The following is a 458-nucleotide window of genomic DNA, read 5'->3' on the forward strand; positions in this document are numbered from 1 at the left end:
CGTCTCTCTCCCTCGATTCCCCTCTCTCCGTCCCATACATGCTCCTCCCTTCCTCTCCTCTCCCTCCCTTCCTCTCCCCTCTCCTCCCTCCTTTCCTCTTCCCCTCTCCCCCCTCCCTCCCTCCCTTCCTCTCCCCTCTTCTCCCTCCCTTCCTCTTCCCTTTCCTCCCTTCCTCTCCCCTCTCGCCCCTCCCTCCCTCTTTTCCTCTCGCTCTCCTGCCTCCCTTCCTCTCCCCTTTCCTCTCCTTTGCCTTTCCCCTCTCCCTTACCCTCCTCTCCTATCCTCTCTTTACCCTGCATTCTTCTCTACCGCTACTTCTTCTGCCTCCCCCCCCTCCTCCGGTTCGTCGCCCCTACCCCCTACTCCTCCCGCATATGCTGTAAAGTGTATCGTATGAGTGACCTTGAAGAGCATTGTTGGGAGGGGGGGGGTTAGTCCTCGCTCATTCCCACTACATT

The sequence above is a fragment of the Penaeus monodon genome, chromosome 20 (assembly GCF_015228065.2).
Source record: "Penaeus monodon isolate SGIC_2016 chromosome 20, NSTDA_Pmon_1, whole genome shotgun sequence".
In the NCBI taxonomy this organism is placed as follows: Eukaryota; Metazoa; Arthropoda; class Malacostraca; order Decapoda; family Penaeidae; genus Penaeus; species Penaeus monodon.